This window comes from Galeopterus variegatus, unplaced genomic scaffold, assembly GCF_000696425.1.
Source record: "Galeopterus variegatus unplaced genomic scaffold, G_variegatus-3.0.2 Scaffold481, whole genome shotgun sequence".
Taxonomy (NCBI): domain Eukaryota; kingdom Metazoa; phylum Chordata; class Mammalia; order Dermoptera; family Cynocephalidae; genus Galeopterus; species Galeopterus variegatus.
Genome location: NW_007726592.1, coordinates 577144 through 588163, shown reverse-complemented (window position 1 = coordinate 588163; position 11020 = coordinate 577144). Strand labels below are relative to the sequence as shown.

General features: G+C 40.1%; 1 protein-coding gene across 3 annotated transcripts in view; it reads left to right on the top strand.

Annotated features, from left to right (window-relative positions):
• The first annotated feature begins 737 nt into the window (after nt 1–737).
• FAM135A (family with sequence similarity 135, member A) overlaps nt 738–11020 on the top strand; it is a 110953-nt gene continuing 100670 nt past the window's right edge. For 2 of the 3 annotated variants that reach the window (XM_008569228.1, XM_008569229.1), the window contains exons 1-2: nt 968–1033; nt 2609–2697. The gene's annotated coding sequence lies outside the window, so the exon portion shown is untranslated. Of the gene's footprint in view, nt 1034–2608; nt 2698–11020 lie in introns of all 3 variants that reach the window. The other variant, XM_008569230.1, reaches the window with a different exon arrangement.

Sequence of the window (11020 nt, the reverse complement as noted above, 5' to 3'; positions counted from 1 at the left end):
GCGGATGCTCCGCAGCTTCCTTTCCTACCGCACAAAATGAGTAGCTCAGGGACAGGGCTCTCTCGCCTGGACTGCAGGTAGCAGGTGAAGAAAGTAAACGAGAAATAACAGTGAGAAAAGCAGCTTAAATCTTAATACTCCCTCTTTCTGCCCTCCTCTGGTCCATACTCTACACCAGCAGCCTCCAAGCTTTTTCCCTAAACCCACAGACTTCCCCGTTCCTTGGGCTCGCGCTTTTTATTGACGCAAATCTCCTGTTCTCGCGGGAACTTGGGAACGGGAGCTGGGTAAGGTGGACAAATCTCTCGAAATCTCAGTTGGCATTGGAGCTGGAGAGGCCGCGGAGGCGCCCGAGGGGCGGGGCGCGGAGCTTGAGTGGGGCGGGGCCTAGCCTCAGAGAGGGGAGGGAAGAGGCGGGAGGGGGAGGTGAGAGCAGCCGGGGGCGGGGCCGCGCGGCCGGGGACCTGTTGATCGCAGGTATAGCTGTCCGGCCCGAGCTCCCTCGGGACTGGGGCGATTGCGCATGCTCGCTGGCCGCGCTGGGCCGGTTGCCGAGCGGCGGTGACGAACCGGCTCCTCGGTTTCGCTGGTTGTGGTTGCTGCGATGGCGAAGTGAGGGGGCCCGGGACGGGATGGTGCTGACCTGGGTAGTGCCGTCTTCTTCCAGCTGGATAACGAGCTCCGCCCGACAGGCGGGGGATAACTTCGTATAGCATACATTATACGAAGTTGGGGGAGGTGAGAGCAGCCGGGGGCGGGGCCGCGCGGCCGGGGACCTGTTGATCGCAGGTATAGCTGTCCGGCCCGAGCTCCCTCGGGACTGGGGCGATTGCGCATGCTCGCTGGCAGCGCTGGGCCGGTTGCCGAGCGGCGGTGACGAACCGGCTCCTCGGTTTCGCTGGTTGTGGTTGCTGCGATGGCGAAGTGAGGGGGCCCGGGACGGGATGGTGCTGACCTGGGTAGTGCCGTCTTCTTCCAGCTGGATAACGAGCTCCGCCCGACAGGCGGGGGAAGAGGCAGAGCCGGGCGAGAGGTAACCCCCTAACTGTCCTGTTCGTCTCCGCCGGCTCCCGACACCCGCGTCCCCTCCCTCCGTGCCTCTTTCCCAGGGTCCAGGCAGGAAGCGGCCTTCTCCTGGTTCCCCGCTGGTCCGCTCCGGCCCTTCACCCGGATTCTCGCCGTCGGAGCCCGGCTCCGGGCCCGCTGAAGGTCGGCGGGGATGGCGGTGCAGAGCTCTCAGGGAGGCGAGGAGCCGCGGCGCGCCGTTTGCCCGACGCTCCCTGCCGCCCCTGCCCCTGCGGCGCGTCCTGAACCTCACTCCTCCTGTGCCTCAGCCTTCTCCTGCCCTTCGCCCCGGGCTCCATCTTCGCCGCTCTGTCCCTCCTTTACCTCTCTGTCGTGGTTCTGCTTTCTCATCCCGCACCTCCCACGTGCCTTTTCGCCTCGGAGGACCCTACGTTGGAGGCAGTGTACCCTTTTGCTCCCCTCGATTTCTTTCCTCTCACTGTGCATCCCTAGTCTGGCTCAAACCTACCTTCTCTGACCAGGTTTCTCACAATGTTATCTCCATAATTTTATTCTCGGCTTTCTTTTCCTCTCATTTTCCTCCTTTCGGTACTTCATCTTCATTCTCTTTCGTTAGTTGCCGATTGTGTGTTTTGCTTTAGCATCGCTTTGCACTAGAGTTCATTCTGTGCTCCCACTTTACCTTCGGAGGCCCTCAAACCCTTAGCTCCCTTTGGTACTCACTTCATCGCTTTCTGCCTAATGGCCCATGTTCTCCCGTCCTTTTCCATCCTACTGCCATTTCTAGTCTCTAATCTGGACTTTTTCCCTTTCTGCAACTCTTTTTTTCTATTTGTATAAGTTGAGGCCTCTTCAGTCCGTTTGTATCACCTTTTAATTAAATCCCTGAAGAGTTCTTTTTAACATGCCCTCTAGTCTCGCTTGCTTTCTACCTAAACTAGGTATCCTCTCAATATTTAGTTCAGCTTCCAATTTAATAAAATTTCTTCATCTTCTTTCCACTGCTTGGAAATACCAAAGAGTGACAATAGCAATAAACCTGCTACACTTATTGATTGAAGCTTTAATTTTTAAGAATTATGTTTACCTGACAACTTGAGTACAGGCTTCATGAAACTATAAAGGCTTAAGATTTGTTAAAGGTTCACCTGCAAACATATGCTTAAAATTTGAAAATTTTATTGTCCTCCAGTAAATATAGTTGTCCAAGAACTAATCTTAAATGAAATTTAGCAAAATTTACTTTATAAAATTTATTATTAATCTTTATATGTTTGCTGTTGCAATTGATTGCATCATTTTTCTGAGAGTCTCTGTTCTCTTTAATAAATGCAAGCAATTTCTGCTAAATTAAGAATAGAATTATTGTGCTTACTGAAGGAGAAATACATGAGAATTATTAAGTTTTTGAATTGGGCAAAAGAACTTTCCAAACAGTTTTGGAAGGTTCTTTCCCACCTATTTTATTTTATATTATTTGGCTTAAATAAAACTTCCCTTTCTATAAATAGAAGTGTATAAATATTTTATTTTGAAGTATCTGCTTAGCAATTGCTTTTAGTGAAGTTTGCCTTTATTCTAGGGTTGAAGATCAACTGGATTATGTATTTCGTTCTGGAATTTCAAAGCAGTCCACAAACAGTAAATTCTTCCTTATGTTGTCTATGTCAGGTAGGAATTGAGTTTTTCTGTTTCTGTTTTAAGAAGGGAAATACCAAGGGAAAAAAGTGTAGTTCCTTATTCAAAGTGATTTATAAGTAAAAGTAAGAGGATCTGGTGTCATTAAACCACACTTCTTTTAGAAGAACCAGCAGTTTATTGTGTATGGTAAGAGGTGATGAACTCCTCACCTTTTAAGATTTTTAAAAAATGATTTTTCAAATGCAAATAGAGATAACTGCTGCTTCTGGAGGAAGTTTGCTCTTCCTTCAAAGGCAGGTCTTTTGTTTTAGGTAAATATTAAATGCCTACAAATTCTTGTTGGTATTTTTAGTGAGTTGATTCTGTGCTCTTAGAAATTTAAATAAGGTTTCATGATGGACAGCAGGCACAGGACTTCAAGTCAGAAGATCTGAACTCTTAATGACTCATGATAGTTTGTAGAAGCCACTTAACCTCTGTACTTCAGTACCTTCACCTGTAAAATGTGGATAATGAAGGTGGCAACCCAGTAATCTCTCTGTAGCAAAGTAAGTCCTAATCATTTAAATATGCTTAAGGCCAGCAGACAAAAATTGTGATATAAATACTTAAGTTTTATATCTTTAATTTTAGACTGTGTGGTAAGAGTGTAATTGACTTCCTAAATCTCAGATTAAACTGGAATTTTGATCCTTTTTTATTTTGATTTCAGATCTCTGTGAAAAGTCTCGGAGAATGCTAGTGAATTAGTGAGCTTAGATTAACGTTCATATGCATTGAAACAGACACTGCAGCATTCAGTATAACATATCTGCCCTTTGGCAGGAGTTGACACTGGAAGGAGATGTAAGAGTTATACGTATATCTTTGGTTACCTCCTTAATTTTTTGTTGTCTTATATTTTTGCTTTGTTTACAGTATATATAGACCCTTGAGAGTGGGGGTTGTTTATTTATTTATTTTTTTTTATTTTTTTTGTCTTTTTTCGTGTCCGGCAACGGACTGTAACCCTCAGTGTCGCGCCCGTACCGGACCAGGACCGGCAACGGGATCGCAACCCTCGCCCGCCCCTCGCTCAGCCAGTGAGCGGGAACCGGTCTGTATGTGGGATCCGAACCCTTGGTGGGAGCGCTGCCGCGCTTCCCAAGCGGTGCACCACCGGGCCGGCCCAAGAGTGGGGGTTGTTTAAAAGAGCAAGGATTTTCTTTGCTTTGATTCTAGGTATTGAGGAAAAACTGCTTAAAAGTGAGTTTTGTGATAATGTACGTGTGTGTATTTAAATAAGTGAATGAAGATGGGGACATATAGATTTGAATTAAGTAGTGTTATTTGTTGAATTGTTTGTCAGGAAGAAGGTTTAGAAGTAAATAGGAATATAGAAGAAAACATTCTTAATGGACCCAATGGTTTGTTTTTCAGAAAAGTTACAAAGGACAAGTTGTTAGGCAAGTCTGGGTTTTTCAGAAGGAATAAAGTGAAGCAACTCCACGTGAGTTTTCACCATTTTATTTTTAAAGATTGGCAGCTTTTAAACAGGTACATACTTGGTTGTCAATGATGTGCTAAATTTAAAGTAAAAATTATCCTCTTTTTTCTTAGAAATATAAAAGTGTCAGGCATATTGTAACATTAAGAAATGTTTCCTACTTGAATAACCCTTTAGGTAGTTCTTATTTTGATGAAACAAACTTTATGAACTTTCTCTCAACCAAGAAACCATTCTGAGAAAATTATAGCCTATTTCCTTTTGTGGGATTAGGTCTCTATCAGACTGTCCAGAATACAGGAAGTATTTCTAAATTATGTTCTAATTAATATAGAAGACTATTGATAGTAGTCTGGAACATTTCTGTTAAGTTTTACGAAATGTCCTTTTGCTATAGTTCTTAATTTAATCTGAATTAGAATAAGTATTCCTTTATTGAAATCCCCTTGAAGTTGCCTTATGCAATGCACCTGCTTCATTTATGATTGTTTTTAGAGCACTGGTAACTGTGACACCTGCTCTCTGATGTCTTCAAATTGCCAGTAAGTCATGGGCTTTCATTGGAAATACTGTTATCTGTAAATGTCTAAGCAGCAAGGTCAGGACTTACTGGCAATCAAAATTTAAGACCTTAGATGGCCATATAGCTTTTATTATGACTTTTTATCTTTTGGAATTGAGAACCCCAGACTTTTAGACCACCCTCATTCTTACTCAGGTTAATTTTAAGACTGAAAATTAGTTTTTTTCCTTGGGCAGAATAAGGTTAGAACATAGGCTGTCTACAGCCCCTTCATGTAAAATTAATAACCATTTTGTCAACATATGAAGTAAAATAAAATGAAAATGTTTGCAAAGTGCTCCATTTTGGTAGAAGAGTTCTGAAATAGTTCTCTAGGCAGGGAGAGCCAGGAAAATGTCAATAAGGGGTGAAATCAGTAGAAAAATGCTTTGAACGGGTAGTTGAAATATTCAGTCTGTTTTGTTTTTTTGGTTTTCCCCAACACCTGGGAAGATCTCAGGTGTTGGAAGCATACCTTTTCCCTTTAAAGTCCTATGAGCTGTAAATGAAAATATTTTCAAGCCATGCTGTTGAAACTAATAATGATAGCCTATTTATTTGAGTTGCTTATTTTGGATAGACATTTCCTTGAATGAAATTATATTTAAAAATTGAAATAAAATCACAATGTCAGGGGTTTATTGAGCACCATGCACCAACTGCCATGCTTAATGCTTTGTATATGTTACTTTTTAAAGCCTTATCTTTTGAGCTAAGAATTAGATAAGTGTTATTTCCATTTGAGAAAACTGAGGCTTAGAAAGGTTGAATTAGAGCCCAGGTCTGTTAAATATCAAAGTTACTGGTAGACTAACAAAAGCAAGAAAGCCTGGGATGTCAAGAAAATATTGTTTCTTTGAATGTTAGAAAGGTTGAATTAGAGCCCAGGTCTGTTAAATATCAAAGTTACTGGTAGACTAACAAATGCAAGAAAGCCTGGGATGTCAAGAAAATATTGTTTCTTTGAATTTTTTTCAGAAGAGGATCGTAATTCTTTTTATTCTGATTCTGAGCTTTGTTTTCTGTTGAGATAACTGGTAAGAAGAATTATTTTTTTATTTGCTGGGCAGATCCCAGAACTAGGTAGTAAATGATGACTGTGGTTCTTCAATTTCTCTTTTTGTTAAGTGAGGTAACTAGCTTTTGGTAATTTTGGTTCTCTGAGACTGTTAAGGTATATAATAACATGACGTGTTCTAAGCTATTCTGCATTAGATTACTGGCAGGTTTGTAGCATAAATGTGTCCCTAAAATGTTTGTTTGAATTGCATTTAATAAATTAAATCCTATTTTCTCATTGTTCATGTCATGTCAGAGATGGCTTTCATTAAGTGTCACATAATTAGCAATAAAAGTTCTTTCTCTTTTTCTTCATTCTCATGAAATAAGTGAACTGTGGAAATACAAGGGTACTTCAGACAGTTTGTGGAAAAGTAGAATTAAAAGGTAATACGAATCTTTTCATGAACTTTTTGAAGTGCCCTCATACTCTCAGGGATTACTAAGGTTTCTTCTATATTATTTTTAAAAATTGTTGTTTGCTATGGATTTTCTATCATATTAATAATTAACAATTAAAATTAATCTTTTGTTGAGAATACTTCTTAATGTAAATGTCAGTTCTAAGATTAGTAATAATGTAGGTATTTCCCTTTTATTAGACAACTGTTTAAAGACAAATTTTAAAGAAATTGGAAGAGAACAATGCCTTTAATATGTTACTTTTGTTTGTGTGGGTGTGTGATGTGCAAATTAGAGAATTTCATGGTTAGGAAATGTTAATTACATGGGAAATTGAATATAGTTTATTAAGTGTAATTTTTTTCATTAATGTTGCATTCTGATTTCAGTTTTTCTTTTGATAAGGGCACATTTATCTCATTACTTGCTGATTATATCTATTTCCTATAACAGTTCAGGCATAGACTTAAAAATTATATAGGTGCAAATATATGCCATGAAATTGAACACATCTGAGTTTTTTGTCCTTTTCCATTATTTTCTTGCTGTGTGACCTTGGATAAGTTATGCAGACTTTCTGCTCCTTAGTTTCCTCACCTATAATATGGGGTAATAATAGTTCTTTCAGATTTTTATAAGAATTAAATGAAACAACATAATTAAAGCTAGTGGTACAAAGTAGGTGGGCCAAAAAGTTTTGAGTGTCTATATTTGGGTTTTCTTTTATATAGCTATTTGGTCTGTATATGGTATCATCAACAGAGAAACATGTAGGTTTTTTAAAATATAATTTGTCAGTAAAGCTATTCTCATTATCTTTCCTTTGGAAGATCTCCCTTCTCTCTCTGTCCCCAAAAGAGAAGAATTTAGTACTCTATTCTTTCCTTAAATATTTCTGTAATTCAGGCATTATGGCATATGGCTGGCCCTCAGGAATTCATTTTGATGAATGCAGAGTGGCAGCAAAAGTTTCTAGACAAGTGATTTTTCTTAACGTTCTTCTTTAATGATTCTGATAAACTCAGCTTATCACTTTTTAAAACGAGAGAGGTCACTGATGAAAGTGTGTTGTGCATGTGAATGACTGTAAAGCAAAAAGAAGGTTAAAAGCCTCTGAGTGGTGGTGATCTTTAGAGCCAGGCAAATGACAAGTGGATTAGCCATTTTTGATCAGGATATAGTCTAGTGACTAAGCATGCTTAGCCCCTGCAAGAGGGAGCTTACAAAGGTGAGCAGGATGTCGGGGCCTCGAAGGAAACCAAATGTAAATCAAGAAATAAGATCGTAGCTCAGATATTCACACTGAAACAACTAGTGCAGATATAACCAAATCAGATGGCCAGAATTTACACCAGATAGCAGGCTTAGGGATTCAAGACTAATCCTATGTACTTGGTGATTGTTTTCAGTTTATTGCTTTTTTAGTCTGTTTTTGTGTTGCCATAATACAATACCTGAGACTCTGTAATTTATAAGGAAAAGAGGTTTATTTGGCCCATGATTCCGTAGGCTAGAAAGTCCACGATTGTACAAATGTATTTGGTGAGGGCCTCAGGCTGATTCCACTCATGGCAGAATGTAGAAGGAGAGGTAGCATGTGTAAGAGATCGCATGGCAAGAGAGAGAAACTGAGGAAGCCAGACACTTTTTAACAGCCCAGTTTTGCAGGAACTAATCCATTCCCTGGAGAACTCACTCACTCCCCAGGAAGGGCAGTAATCTATTCTAGAGGGATTTGCCTCCAGGAGCCAAACATCCAAAATCCCGCTAGGCTCTACCTCCCCACACTGCCACATTGGGATCAAATTTCAACATGAGTTTTGGTGGGGCAAGCATATCCAAACTCTTAACGATTGTTATATGATCTAACTTGGTCAAGATTAGCTCAGAGACTGTAAGAGCCATATACTGCTGTGGCCTAGAGCCACATTGGGATCAAATTTCAACATGAGTTTTGGTGGGGCAAGCATATCCAAACTCTTAACAATTGTTATATGATCTAACTTGGTCAAGATTAGCTCAGAGACTGTAAGAGCCATATACTGCTGTGGCCTAGGTAAGTGGCACTTAGGAAAGGTGGCAGCCAAGTATCCCATCTTCCTACTCCCCTCAGCCTGCTACAGAACATGACTTAGTATAAGAATCTTTTGTTATTCACAAGAGGAAAGCATTCTGAAGTCTTTTAGGGGTACTCCTATTTTGGGCTTTCTGCTTATTTCTTGAGAGAAGTCCCAAGAAAATTTAAACTAGACTAGCTAGTACTAAATGCATCGAGTTAACTGCCTTCTAGATCTAGAAAATTTCTCTGTTCCTATATTTCTGTTTAACATAATTGAATTTAACTATACATGTTAAATGATCTTCCCTCTGTTGGTCTCTGATCCCAAATGTCAGTCTCAGTTCCCACATATCTGTCATAGTGTGAGCCCCTCATATAGCTGAATGTGAATCTGGTGTTCCTTCATTTTATATCAGTTCCCATATATCTATTATAATGTGAGCCTCTCACTGCAATGAGTGTGAATGTTTAGAGGAGTGTGTATTGTTTTGTACAATATGGCCCCTAAATTCAAGTTTACTACGTTATCTAGTGTTCAGCTGAATAAACTGATTTTTTTTCCCTAAAGATGGAGGAAAAAGGGAATATGTTGTACTTAATGAGAAATGATATATCAATTGCTAACATGGAGCCTTTCTATGGATTTTTAAGGGTCATTGCTCCATAGGCAATTTTTGCCTTACGTGGTGTCTTTTGAGCATCATCATTCAGACTATCCATATTACAGAATTTTACATTTGTCTGTGGTTGCTATCTTGGGAGCAGAATTCAGAAACTGGAGCTGTTGCTGCAAATGATCCCTTTATTCCTTAGGTTGACTGGGGAGTGTCTGTGAACTCCAGTTTGTTTAACTCCTTTACCCTCTACCTTAGGAGAAAGAATATTCTCAGGGTATCTGTGGGTTTATATTCAAGAGTCAAGACTGTTCCCTGATTTCTGTGAAAGGATCTTATCCCCTGCAGTCTCCGGTCCCTCTTGAGGGTCCTCTAAGCTGTGCCTATTAGTTTCAGGTGTTTCCACATTCTTTTTTAGGTTCTGAAGCACTCATGAATTCAGACTGAGTTCAGGGTGGATCAGTGTGGATGGTGCAGGAACATTTCCCACATTTTTCCAGATATCCATGCCTGGATTCTCCTTTGTGGATATTCATTGTCTCTCAGTTGATCTGATAGGAGCAAGCACCCCTCTAGTTTCACAAGCTATGCATGGTTTTATGTACCTAGTACTATTTCTCTGCCAGTTACTGTACACTCCAGCAGTTAAAGGTATCCCTTGGTATTCCTAGACTATGCTATCCAATAGAAATATGTAAGATGTATAACTTAAAATTTTCTAGTAGCCACATTAAAAAAGTAAAAATAAACAGATAAAATTAATTTTAATAATACAACACAATATATCCAGAATATTAAGATGTAATCAATATAAAAAACATATTAATGAGATATTTACATTCTTTTTTTGTACTAAGTCTTGGAAATCCATTGTCTATTTTACACTTACAGCATATCTGTTACTACATTACTTTTTTTTTTTTTTAAGTATTCTCCATTGTTATTGATTAAAGTAAAATGTAGTCTTAGCAAAACAATAAAGCTATGTTTAATGAGAAAATATTTTACACTGCTTCAGTGTTTGGACTTAAATTTAAATTAATTTAAAATAAAATAAAATAAAAATTCAGTCCCTCAGTCACACTAGTCATATTTCAATTGTTCAGTAGCCACATGTTGCAGTTGGCCACCGTGTTTGACAGAGCAGCTCTAGAAGACCAAGTATGTCTTTCAGATTAAATGGTGACTTTGTTTCTTTGAGAGTAAACTAACTTTTCCTGAGGTATTACAAGGTAGTTGTCAGATCATTCATTCTATCAGGTTAAATTGGCAGAGAAATCCCTTCTTATCTCAGGGCTTTCAGCATAAGTTACTCATTTATTGTCAGAGTCCATTTTTGTTTGGAGTTCCCCTCTGGCTTCTTTGTATTTACTCAACTGGATTCTCTCTTAGTGACCTAGGAAATAGCCTAGGAAGAAGCCCCGTTTGAATAGACCTCCTGATTATTCTGTTTTAGGCCACTTTACCAGGACCAGGAGAACATATTGAATGATTCTGTCTCAGGTAAGTCAGTTGATTTGATAGTTTCAAAAGCTCAGGTTAAACTGACAGGTTCTGAGCCAGCCAGCAAACTGTGCAGAAGGGCCATGAATCTCATGACTTCTGGTGGGTGCAGTTTTTTTTTTTTTTTTTACAGTGGGGAGTCTCCAGTGCATCATCTGGGTAAAAGGGAAGCCCTTTCTATAACTTCTTTAGATCTACAGAGAGGATTTTAGTTCTACAGAGAGGACAGATCAGGGTTTTTCTGGTGCATGAGTGCCATAAGGATCTGTGTAAGTCAGTGATTTGAAATGATTAGCCCACAGAATGAATTTGGTCTGTGATTGAGTTTGGTTTGAAATACATAATTTTTTTTGTTTGTTTTGGTTTTTTTTTTTTTTTTTTTTTTCTTTTTGTCTTTTTTCGTGTCCGGCAACGGATCGCAACCCTCAGTGTCGCGCCCGTACCGGGACCGGCAACGGGATCGCAACCCTCGGCGCTGCCCCCACACCTCGCTCAGCCAGTGAGCAGGAACTAGTCTGTATGTGGGATCCGAACCCTCGGCGGGAGCGCCACCGCACTCCCAAGCGGCGCACTGGAGCAGGGCGCCCCCGGGCCGGCCCCCGGGTTTGTTTTTTAACATGTTGTCAGTATCTATAATTACAGCGATTTCACCTTTAGGAAAAAAGGCA